The sequence below is a fragment of the Myxine glutinosa genome, chromosome 14 (assembly GCF_964187855.1).
Source record: "Myxine glutinosa chromosome 14, kmMyxGlut1.1, whole genome shotgun sequence".
Taxonomy (NCBI): Eukaryota; Metazoa; Chordata; class Myxini; order Myxiniformes; family Myxinidae; genus Myxine; species Myxine glutinosa.
Window position 1 is genome coordinate 6,335,580 of NC_136274.1, and position 12,152 is coordinate 6,347,731.

At 43.7% G+C, this 12,152-nt stretch overlaps 1 protein-coding gene across 1 annotated transcript in view; it reads left to right on the forward strand.

Annotated features, from left to right (window-relative positions):
• The first annotated feature begins 5,143 nt into the window (after positions 1–5,143).
• The window catches only part of STK36 (serine/threonine kinase 36), a 128,642-nt gene continuing 121,633 nt past the window's right edge, over positions 5,144–12,152 (forward strand). The window contains exon 1 of the mRNA XM_078768054.1: positions 5,144–5,207. The gene's annotated coding sequence lies outside the window, so the exon portion shown is untranslated. The remainder of the gene's footprint in view (positions 5,208–12,152) is intronic.

Genomic DNA, 12,152 nt, shown 5'->3' on the forward strand with positions numbered 1-12,152 from the left:
GCTGGTATTACATTCAAATGCCAGAGTGGGAGACCGTCGAGATACTTTGATATGTGCACTAGTCTAGTAGGAAGACTAGGTCCCCCTGCACCCCCCGGAGATATACTTCTAATCAGTGTTTCTAGATTGGAAAAAATGTGTAGAAAATGACTAGCTATGGCCCCAAGCTGAAAAAATGTCCCACATACCATTTTTATGCAAATTACTGCTGCAAATTTTATGCAAAATTATGCAAATTTTATGCAAATTTTTGATGAGGAGTAGAGTTGAGGGGTCTTTGAGGGCTTCATCGAGGTGCTCTCGGTTGCAAGACTGGGTCATTCTGAGAAGCACAGCAGGGTCAGAGATCATGATGTTCTCCTCCTCAGTGAATCTCTCCATCAACAGCCTCTCCATTGCCTCACACACTGTTTTGAGGCAAAAGAGGGACTTTGCGTAGGCCTTTCCACTGAGAACACCTTTGAGAGATCCACTTGTTACTAGTTGTGCCTCAAAGAGAATCTCTGCATATCCAGAACCACGCATCTTGTGTCCAGTGAGCATCCCGATGTAGTTCATGGATGTGTGGAAGGGTCCAATCGTTACTAACATGACTAGCAAATTCATTTGGCCAGCGCCAGATGATGGAAGGGCTTTCATGCAGACACCCAGATCAAATGTATTCAGGACCCATCTCTGACCCACCTCAGCAGTTGCTGCCTCGGAACGCTTCAGTAGCTCACGAACAACTGCGTTGTCTGTGATCGGTCTGTGCCTGGTGCCTGCATGGCATGGCAATGGCCTGCAGCCTGTGCCTGGGCTAGGGGGTTTCACCTCTGCAACTGGTTCTCCCCCACCCAGCAAATCAACAGTCGACTACTGCACGCCTATCCACCAACCGATCACAGACAACGCAGTTGTTCGTGAGGCTACTGAAGCGTTCCGAGGCAGCAACTGCTGAGGTGGGTCAGAGATGGGTCCTGAATACATTTGATCTGGGTGTCTGCATGAAAGCCCTTCCCATCATCTGGCGCTGGCCAAATGAATTTGCTAGTCATGTAGTAACGATTGGACCCTTCCACACATCCATGAACTACATCGGGATGCTCACTGGACACAAGATGCGTGGTTCTGGATATGCAGAGATTCTCTTTGAGGCACAACTAGTAACAAGTGGATCTCTCAAAGGTGTTCTCAGTGGAAAGGCCTACGCAAAGTCCCTCTTTTGCCTCAAAACAGTGTGTGAGGCAATGGAGAGGCTGTTGATGGAGAGATTCACTGAGGAGGAGAACATCATGATCTCTGACCCTGCTGTGCTTCTCAGAATGACCCAGTCTTGCAACCGAGAGCACCTCGATGAAGCCCTCAAAGACCCCTCAACTCTACTCCTCATCAAAAATTTGCATAAAATTTGCATAATTTTGCATAAAATTTGCAGCAGTAATTTGCATAAAAATGGTATGTGGGACATTTTTTCAGCTTGGGGCCATAGCTAGTCATTTTCTACACATTTTTTCCAATCTAGAAACACTGATTAGAAGTATATCTCCGGGGGGTGCAGGGGGACCTAGTCTTCCTACTAGACTACACAGGCTCCAGGTTTTTTAGCGCTCATTTCAGAGGTGGATTCAGGATACGTATCGTAAGTCATTCGCGTGTTCGTCCATCTGTCTGTAATATTCCATTCCATTCCACACATTGATTGGACAGTTCGCCTGAGTGCACCCACAATTTCCACTTGACAAATAGAATAAGGTCACCACATTGTGAAGTCAAATATATCTTCAGAGCTGTCATAATCACAATCGCCATACCCTCCCTACAAGCATTTCCTTCATTGTAAAATGAGTTAAAATGATGCAGATCGGCATCACGGGCCTTGTGAAGATAGGCCTCAGCGATTGAGGCAGAGGTCTGATGTTTTATACACCGCTCAAATAACTATATGGCTTTCTCTCAAGCAGGGCTTAAACACAGGCCGTCATTATAATGTGTTTGTCCGAGTTCGGGTTAGGAGGAGGGTGAGGACTTTGGGTTGTGTTGTGGACAGGGGAAGGGGGCGGGGAAGTTGGGGAGTTTGTTGGAGGGGCGGGAGCAGTTTGGGATTGTTGAAGGCTTGGAGTGGGGAGGGGATCGAATCGATGCCTTGGGGTTTGGCGGAGGGTGAAGACTTTGTATACAAGATCGAGGCTCGTGAAAGAGCGAACATTAATCACACAGAAAGACAAACCGACACATAAAACAAATAACATCGGGAGCGGTAGACAAGATGGGGAGAGAGGGGGAAGGACACAAACACAACATTTGAGAGCAGGGACCGAGAGACATGGAGACATCGAGAGATCTGTGGGAGGGAGAGGGCTTTGGGGGGGGGGAGGCATGGGAAGGGGGGGGGGAGGCATGGGAAGGGGGGGGGGGGGGTGGGAAAGGTATAAAACATATGGACACTGCAAGGACTTCCTGGAAAGAAGTTGGAATTTCAAACAAGGTGGATCTGGGGTGAATTAGCGGGGGTAGAAAAGATCAAGGTTTTGGATGGGGGAAGATAAGAGATGGTGGTGAACAGCTGTTTTAAAGACCTGGAGGGAGGAGTGGGATTGAAGGGAGTGAGGGAGTTTGTTCCAGAAGCGGGAGAAAAGGGGAATGAAAGAGTGAAGGTGAGCAGAGAGCCGAGATTTTGGCAGTTTAACCATCAGAGGGTGGCTGGCAGATCTTGTGCGACCTGTAGGAATATTTGGGGGACAGAGCACAGAGAGAGCTGGGGGTGCAAGGCCGGAGAGGAGTCGGTAGAAGACGGAAAGACCACCTACCTGCCTGCGGTGAGTGAGTGAAAGGCCCTCAGAGATAGCTTCATCGCGGGAGATGCCAATGATTCTGAAAGCTTTGGTTTCAACAGCGTGAAGCCGGAGCTCGGTGTGAGGCAGGAGCACCAGCCCAGATGGGGGGAACAGTATTCCATTGAGCTGCGGATGAAAGCCTTGCATGTGGTGAGGGGCTCAGGTGTGCCGAGGAAGGACTTCGCACGACGGCAGGATTGGGGTTGGGAGGTGGAGATTGAAGACTTCGGGTTGTGTGGTCGAGAATGAGGACTTGGGGTTGGGAGGTGGAGATTGAGAACTTGGGGTTGTTTGGTGGAGATTGAAGACCTGGGGTTGTGTGGTCGAGAATGAGGACTTGGGGTTTGGAGTTGGGAGATTGAGGACTTGGGGTTTGGAGTTGGAGATTGAGGACTTGGGGTTGGGAGGTGGAGATTGAGGACTTGGGGTTGGGAGGTGGAGATTGAGGACTTGGGGTTGGGAGGTGGAGATTGAGAACTTGGGCTTGGGAGGTGGAGATTGAGGATTTGGGGGTTGGGAGGTGGAGATTGAGGACTTGGGTTTGGGAGGTGGGGATTGAGGACTTGGGGTTAGGAGGTGGAGATTGAGGACTTGGGGCTTGGGAGGTGGAGATTGAGGATTTGTGGTTGGGAGGTGGAAGTTGAGGACTTGGACTTGGGCTTGGGAGGTGGAGATTGAGGACTTGGGGTTGGGAGGTGGGAGATTGAGGACTTGTGGTTGGAAGGTTGGAGATTGAGGACTTGAGGTTTGTGTGGTGGAGATTGAGTACTTGGGGTTGGGAGGTGGACATTGAGGACTTGTGGTTGGAGGTGGAGATTGAGGACTTGAGGTTGTGTGGTGGAGATTGAGGACTTGAGGTTGTGTGGTGGAGATTGAGGACTTGGGGTTGGGGTTGGGAGGTGGATATTGAGATCTTGGGGTTGTGTGGTGGAGATTAAGGACTTGGGGTTGGGAAGTGGAGCTTGAGGACTTGGGGTTGGGAGGTGGATATTGAGGACTTGGGGTTGGGAGGTGGAGATTGAGGACTTGGGGTTGGGAGGTGGAGATTGAGGACTTGTGGTTGGGAGGTGGAGATTGAGGACTTGGGTTTTGTGTGATGGGCAGGGGAATTGAGGAGTTGTGGCGGGGTGGAGGTCTGTAGTTTGGAGGGTTGGAGTGGGTAGGGGATTTACGCCTTAGGGTTGGGAAGAGGAGGAGGTGAGGACGTGGGGTTTGTGAGCGGGGAGGGCGAGTGTTTAGGGCTTGAAGTCCATTTTGCGCAATGGGAACGGGGGAAGGTTGGTGGAATGGTGGTGGTTGAAGAAGAAGAAGGAAAGAGGGGAGTTGATGGGGAGCGGAGTGCAGTCCACCAGCGTAACCCCAGCTGTCACCAAAATAAAATAAGGGACAGTCGGGCAGAGGTGAATCGGACCACTACAGGTGATACCGTCGTGAGTTCCTTGTAAGGTAGACTGGAGTAGTTATTAAGTAGTAGTTGTAGGCATTACTGTAGGTGTAATAGTCATAAAATGTCTAAAATCTGGTTGTGATGCATAAAGAGGCATAAGAGGGTTAAGTAAAATTATTAAATTATTAATTTAATTACATTAAGGTTAAGTAAAATTATTAAAATTATTTACGTCAAAGATCTGATTCCACGACCATTTCTCCTAAAATAAACATGGAATGCCTATAACATTGTAATTGCATCGGATGCTTGGCTCAGATGCACAGCCTGTGGCCTTGCTCTCGCATGCAGCGCCCCCTGCTGGCACTTCGAAACGCAGCGAACGTCGTCAGGGTTTGAACACCTGAGTGAGCAGGGAAGGTTTAGGCGACATAGTGTTTGGCGGTTTTAAGCGTTACTTCGAACAACCTTACACTACAAAAAAAAACACTGGCAATGTTAAAATATACTTTACCCTTTATTAACGAGTTGTGGACTCGTGGTGGATTATAACTATAACTATTATTCGTCATATGATAGACAACTGTGCCAAGTTGTGTTAACCACGCTAAGTTCTTATTAAATATTACTCATGATAAATAGTAATCAATCAACATATCGTGCTGCGATTAGGGTGTAATATATACTTCACCTCAGATCACCGCGTTCTTCGGTCGCTAGGCAACTGGGGTCCTTAGAGTCTGCCTGAGGTTCTCCTGTATTCCCGAACATGTTTGGAATTTTCATTTCGCACAAATTCAATCTCAACAATCACATTGAATGTATAATATATATTGAGTTTGTTTGATGTCGTATTGAATAAGCGCAGATCAGGCGTTGTTTCTGTGATCGTGTTGTGGTAAACAGGCATCGCCCTGGACAGCCCCCCCTCCGAGGCCCATGACAAACGGCGATCTTTGAATGTGCAGCCGCGGGAGCTCCGAGTCATTTCGTCCGTAACTACGGTAACAAGATGAGTCATAAATGCGATAACTTGGGTTTGTATAATCTACAACTGTATATTCATTTAACAGTTAAACTGCTTACACTGTTAAATCTGGAAGTGAATGAAATAAACTCCATGACAGTGTCTTAAACTTACCGATGTATCGTATTCGTCGCTAATTGTTAATGTTATTGTGTTCATTGCAACTTGCCAAAGGTGGAAATCTTACCTGAGCTTGCAACATCGATTCACTTTTTTACAGATAACTTACACCGCATTAATGTTCATGTGTTGTTTCTGAACATGGCTAAGGTTCATGTGTTGTTTCTGAACATGGGTAAGGTTCATGTGTTGTTTCTGAACATGGGTAAGGTTCATGTGTTGTTTCTGAACATGATTAAGGTTCATGTGTTGTTTCTGAACATGATTAAGGTTCATGTGGTGTTTCTGAACATGATTAAGGTTCATGTGTTGTTTCTGAACATTATTAAGGTTCATGTGTTGTTTCTGAACATGATTAAGGTTCATGTGGTGTTTCTGAACATGATTAAGGTTCATGTGTTGTTTCTGAACATTATTAAGGTTCATGTGTTGTTTCTGAACATGATTAAGGTTCATGTGTTGTTTCTGAACATTATTAAGGTTCATGTGTTGTTTCTGAACATGATTAAGGTTCATGTGGTGTTTCTGAACATGATTAAGGTTCATGTGTTGTTTCTGAACATTATTAAGGTTCATGTGTTGTTTCTGAACATGATTAAGGTTCATGTGGTGTTTCTGAACATGATTAAGGTTCATGTGTTGTTTCTGAACATTATTAAGGTTCATGTGTTGTTTCTGAACATTATTAAGGTTCATGTGTTGTTTCTGAACATGATTAAGGTTCATGTGGTGTTTCTGAACATGATTAAGGTTCATGTGTTGTTTCTGAACATTATTAAGGTTCATGTGGTGTTTCTGAACATGATTAAGGTTCATGTGTTGTTTCTGAACATGATTAAGGTTCATGTGTTGTTTCTGAACATTATTAAGGTTCATGTGTTGTTTCTGAACATGATTAAGGTTCATGTGTTGTTTCTGAACATGATTAAGGTTCATGTGATGTTTCTGAACATGATTAAGGTTCATGTGTTGTTTCTGAACATGATTAAGGTTCATGTGGTGTTTCTGAACATGATTAATGTTCATGTGGTGTTTCTGAACATGATTAAGGTTTATGTGTTGTTTCTGAACATGATTAAGGTTCATGTGGTGTTTCTGAACATGATTAATGTTCATGTGGTGTTTCTGAACATGATTAAGGTTCATGTGGTGTTTCTGAACATGGGTAAGGTTCATGTGTTGTTTCTGAACATTATTAAGGTTCATGTGTTGTTTCTGAACATGATTAAGGTTCATGTGTTGTTTCTGAACATGATTAAGGTTCATGTGATGTTTCTGAACATGATTAAGGTTCATGTGTTGTTTCTGAACATGATTAAGGTTCATGTGGTGTTTCTGAACATGATTAATGTTCATGTGGTGTTTCTGAACATGATTAAGGTTTATGTGTTGTTTCTGAACATGATTAAGGTTCATGTGGTGTTTCTGAACATGATTAATGTTCATGTGGTGTTTCTGAACATGATTAAGGTTCATGTGTTGTTTCTGAACATGATTAATGTTCATGTGGTGTTTCTGAACATGATTAAGGTTTATGTGTTGTTTCTGAACATGATTAAGGTTCATGTGTTGTTTCTGAACATGATTAAGGTTCATGTGGTGTTTCTGAACATGATTGAGGTTCATGTGTTGTTTCTGAACATGATTAAGGTTCATGTGTTGTTTCTGAACATGATTAAGGTTCATGTGTTGTTTCTGAACATGATTAAGGTTCATGTGTTGTTCCTGAACATGGTTAATGTTCATGTGTTGTTTCTGAACATGATTAAGGTTCATGTGTTGTTTCTGAACATTATTAAGGTTCATGTGTTGTTTCTGAACATGATTAAGGTTCATGTGGTGTTTCTGAACATTATTAAGGTTCATGTGGTGTTTCTGAACATGATTGAGGTTCATGTGTTGTTTCTGAACATGATTAAGGTTCATGTGTTGTTTCTGAACATGATTAAGGTTCATTTGTTGTTTCTGAACATGATTAAGGTTCATGTGTTGTTTCTGAACATGATTAAGGTTCATGTGTTGTTTCTGAACATGATTAAGGTTCATGTGTTGTTTCTGAACATTATTAAGGTTCATGTGTTGTTTCTGAACATGATTAAGGTTCATGTGTTGTTTCTGAACATTATTAAGGTTCATGTGTTGTTTCTGAACATGATTAAGGTTCATGTGTTGTTTCTGAACATGATTAAGGTTCATGTGGTGTTTCTGAACATTATTAAGGTTCATGTGTTGTTTCTGAACATGATTAAGGTTCATGTGTTGTTTCTGAACATGATTAAGGTTCATGTGGTGTTTCTGAACATGATTAAGGTTCATGTGTTGTTTCTGAACATTATTAAGGTTCATGTGTTGTTTCTGAACATGATTAAGGTTCATGTGTTGTTTCTGAACATTATTAAGGTTCATGTGTTGTTTCTGAACATGATTAAGGTTCATGTGTTGTTTCTGAACATGATTAAGGTTCATGTGGTGTTTCTGAACATGATTAAGGTTCATGTGGTGTTTCTGAACATGATTAAGGTTCATGTGTTGTTTCTGAACATGATTAAGGTTCATGTGGTGTTTCTGAACATGATTAAGGTTCATGTGTTGTTTCTGAACATGATTAAGGTTCATGTGTTGTTTCTGAACATGATTAAGGTTCATGTGGTGTTTCTGAACATGATTAAGGTTCATGTGTTGTTTCTGAACATGATTAAGGTTCATGTGGTGTTTCTGAACATGATTAAGGTTCATGTGTTGTTTCTGAACATGATTAAGGTTCATGTGGTGTTTCTGAACATGATTAAGGTTCATGTGGTGTTTCTGAACATGATTAAGGTTCATGTGTTGTTTCTGAACATGATTTTTTTTTTTTTTTTTTGTGTACAGAGTCGAGGCTCGTGAAAGAGCGAACATTTATCAAACAAACAAATCAAACAAACAAGCAAACAAAGTTTTTAAAAAGGGGAGTGTCGACAAGATGGGGAGAGAAGGGGAGGAACCACACAAACACAACATTTGAGAGCAGGGACATCGGGAGATGTTTTTGGAGGGAGAGGGCCTGGGGGGAGGCAGGATAGGTATAAAATGCAAGGACACCAAGGACTTCCAGGAAAGAAGTCAAAAGTCACCTCAAAAAAGTGGATTTGGGGTGAAATTAGCGGGGGTAGAAAAGATCAAGGTTTTGGATGGGGGAAGATAAGAGATGGTGGTGAACAGCCGTTTTAAAGACCTGGAGGGAGGAGTGGGATTGAAGAGAGTGAGGGAGTTTGTTCCAGAGGCGGGAGAAAAGAGGAATGAAGGAGTGAAGGTGAGCAGAGAGTCTTGATTTTGGCAGTTTAACCATAAGAGGGTTGCAGGCAGATCTTGTGCGACCTGCAGGAATATTTGGGGGACAGAGCCCAGAGAGAGCTGGGGGAGCAAGGCCGGAGAGGAGTCGGTAGAAGACGGAAAGACCACCAACCTGCCTGCGGTGATTAAGTGAAAGGCCCTCGGAGATAGCGTCATCGCGGGATATTCCAATGATTCTGAACGCTTTGGTTTCAACAACGTGAAGACGAGCTAGGTGTGAGGCAGGAGCACCAGCCCAGAGGGGAGAGCAGTACTCCATTGAGCTGCGGATGAAAGCCTTGTATATGGTGAGGAGCTCAGGTGTGCCAAGGAAGGACTTCGCACGACGGAGGATGCCCAGTCGGCCACTGGCTTTGGAGGCCAGCTTGGAAATGTGGTTTTCCCAGGAAAGATCATGGCAGATAGTGAGACCCAAAAGCTTGAGTGACAGAACTTCTTGGAGAGGATTATTCAGAAAGTAGATGGGAGGGTTGTCCAGTCGGTCTTTTCGGAGAGACATCGTAAGAGTGTGAGATTTGTCAGGATTGAAAGACATGTTCCACTTGTTTGCCCAGTCTGTGATTTTGTCCAGGTCTGCAGAGAGTGAGGAGGCTGCAGACTGCCGATCTGAGGGATGAGGAATGGAGCGGCAGAGAGTGGAGTCATCAGCAAAGAGATAGAGAGGATTTTCAAGAGAGTCAGAGAGATCATTGATGAAGACCAGAAAAAGCACAGGGCCCAGAACACTGCCTTGGGGAACTCCAGCCTGAACAGGAAGAGGAGATGAGAGAAACCCATTCAGGGCCACACGTTGACGACTAGAGAGGAAGTCCGCCAGCCATGGGTGGAGATTTCCATGGATACCAAAGGAGGAGAGTTTGGTGAGCAGAGCGGGGTGCCAGACCGTATCGAAGGCATGTGATATGTCGAGGGAGACAGCTCTAATTTCCTGTTTGGCATTGAGGACCTCCATCCATTGTTGAGACAGCAGAAGCAGCATGTCCAGAGTAGAGTGACCTGGTCTGAAACCAAATTGATGATCAGAGATCAAGCCATTGGAAAAGAGGAAAGATTTCATATCCGAAGCAATGATGGATTCCATGACTTTGCTGATAATTGGGAGAAGGCTGATTGGTCTGTAGTTGCTAGGATCTGTTTTTGCACCTTTTTTGTGCAAAGCGGTGATGTTGGCTGATTTCCAAGCAGATGGCAGTTGACTTTGAGCAAAAGAGAGGGTGAAGAGAACAGAGAGAGGGAGTGAAAGAGCGGAAGAACAGGATTTTAGGACCCGTGGGCTGATGCCGTCAGGTCCAGTTGCAGAATCAGAGTCGAGGGTTGACAGAAACTTTTCCACCTTGTCAGGAGGAAAGGACACGGAGTCCAGGAGCAGCTGGGTACAACTGGGTATGGTGGGTACAGAGAGGGATGGGTTTGGGATACAAGATTTTGAGGCAAACACAGAGTTGAGGCATTCAGCTTTTTCACGTGCGGAGTCAGCTGTGTAGCCGTTTGAGGTAAGGGAGGGGATGGAGGGGGAACAAACACCAGAAACAGATTTGACCAGACACCACCAGGATTTGGAAGAGGGAGACAGATAAGAGAGTTCAGTCTTGAGAACGGAGAGATAGTGTTTCCTGGCTCTCCTGAGGGTGGACACACACGTGTTTCGGGCTTTGTGAAAGGAAATGAGATTTCCTTCCGTTGGATTTGCTTTCCAGGAGACGAAGGCAAGTTGTTTCTGGGCCACAGCCTCACCACAAGATTCCGAGTACCATGGACGGGAGGAAGGGTATGACAACTGAAGACGAGATGGGATAAATCTGTGCATGAGAGAGAGCAATTTACTTTGGAAGAATTCCCAGGATGAGTTGATGTCAGAGGTGGTAGAGATGGGAGACCAGTCCAGATGATTGATGCTGCTTCAAGACCGTGCCAGTTGGCCTGAGTGAAATGCCAGACTCGTCGACGCTGAGCAGGCTCCCTGAGAATGGTCAGAGAGATGTCCACTTTAACAAGGACATGATCAGATGATCCGATTGGAGCAGAAGAAGAGCAGCAGAAATTTTCAGGGAAGTTAGTCATAACAAGTCTAGAAGAGAAGATGCTCCATTGACTGAGATCCGGGTCGGGAAATTGACAGATTGTGTCAGTCCCAGTGAGTCGCAGAAGTCCTTTGCTTAAGGTTCATGTGTTGTTTCTGAACATGATTAAGGTCCATGTGTTGTTTCTGAACATGATTAATGTTCATGTGTTGTTTCTGAACATGATTAATGTTCATGTGTTGTTTCTGAACATGATTAATGTTCATGTGTTGTTTCTGAACATGATTAAGGTCCATGTGTTGTTTCTGAACATGATTAAGGTTCATGTGTTGTTTCTGAACATGATTAAGGTCCATGTGTTGTTTCTGAACATGATTAAGGTTCATGTGTTGTTTCTGAACATGATTAAGGTCCATGTGTTGTTTCTGAACATGATTAATGTTCATGTGTTGTTTCTGAACATGATTACGGTTCATGTGTTGTTTCTGAACATGATTAAGGTTCATGTGTTGTTTCTGAACATGATTAAGGTTCATGTGTTGTTTCTGAACATGATTAAGGTTCATGTGATGTTTCTGAACATGATTAAGGTTCATGTGTTGTTTCTGAACATGACTAAGGTTCATGTGTTGTTTCTGAACATGATTAAGGTTCATGTGTTGTTTCTGCACATGATTGAGCTTCATGTGTTGTTTCTGAACATGATTGAGCTTCATGTGTTGTTTCTGAACATGATTAAGGTTCATGTGTTGTTTCTGAACATGATTAAGGTTCATGTGTTGTTTCTGAACATGATTAAGGTTCATGTGTTGTTTCTGCACATGATTGCACTTCATGTGTTGTTTCTGCACATGATTGAGCTTCATGTGTTGTTTCTGAACATGATTAAGGTTCATGTGTTGTTTCTGCACATGATTTAGCTTCATGTGTTGTTTCTGAACATGATTAAGGTTTATGTGATGTTTCTGAACATGACTGAGGTTCATGTGTTGTTTCTGAACATGATTAAGGTTCATGTGTTGTTTCTGAACATGATTAACGTTCATGTGTTGTTTCTGAACATGATTAAGGTTTATGTGTTGTTTCTGAACATGATTAACGTTCATGTGTTGTTTCTGAACATGATTAAGGTTCATGTGTTGTTTCTGAACATGATTAACGTTCATGTGTTGTTTCTGAACATGATTGAGCTTCATGTGTTGTTTCTGAACATGATTAAGGTGTATGTGATGTTTCTGAACATGATTAACGTTCATGTGTTGTTTCTGAACATGTTTAAGGTTTATGTGTTGTTTCTGAACATGATTAACGTTCATGTGTTGTTTCTGAACATGCTTAAGGTTTATGTGTCACCGGAGGTGGATGGAGGTTATTTTTCACCTGTCTGTCTGTGAACAGGATACCTCGAAAAGTTATGAACGGATTCGGCCGAAATTTGGCGGAGAGGT